The sequence below is a fragment of the Ipomoea triloba genome, chromosome 16 (assembly GCF_003576645.1).
Source record: "Ipomoea triloba cultivar NCNSP0323 chromosome 16, ASM357664v1".
In the NCBI taxonomy this organism is placed as follows: domain Eukaryota; kingdom Viridiplantae; phylum Streptophyta; class Magnoliopsida; order Solanales; family Convolvulaceae; genus Ipomoea; species Ipomoea triloba.
The window spans coordinates 7,565,919-7,566,421 of record NC_044931.1 but is presented as its reverse complement, the minus strand read 5'-3'; positions in this window follow the sequence as shown (position 1 = coordinate 7,566,421).

Below are 503 nucleotides of genomic sequence, written 5' to 3'. Positions count from 1 at the left end.
CGTGCGACGAGCGCTGCGCCCAGCGATGGCGTGCAGCGTGCTTGTTGCGACGTGCGACGAGCGCTGCGCCCAGCGATGGCAAGCAGCTTGCTTGTTGCGACGTGCGACGAGCGCTGCGCCCAGCGATGGGCTGCGGCAGCATGCTCGTGCGTCGAGCGCTGGCGCGCGCAGCGAGCACCAGCTCGCGTGATGCCTTGCGATGGTGAGCAGCAGCGATGCGACGCAGCGCATGGGCTGCGCGCACATGGCCAGCGATGGCTGTGTGCGTGTGGCCCATGGGCGTGCGTTGCGTGGGATTGTTGCGTTGCGATTAGATCGTTTTGAAATTTTAATTTGAAATTTTCAGTTTACGTAATTTTAATTAATTTTAAAATTAATAATTTAAATTATTTTCTTGGATTTTAATTTTGAATATTGTAATTATAATAAATTTTATTTATTCTAATTATTTTACTAAAATTAAAATCATGAATTAATTTAAATACGACTGAAATTAAATTAAA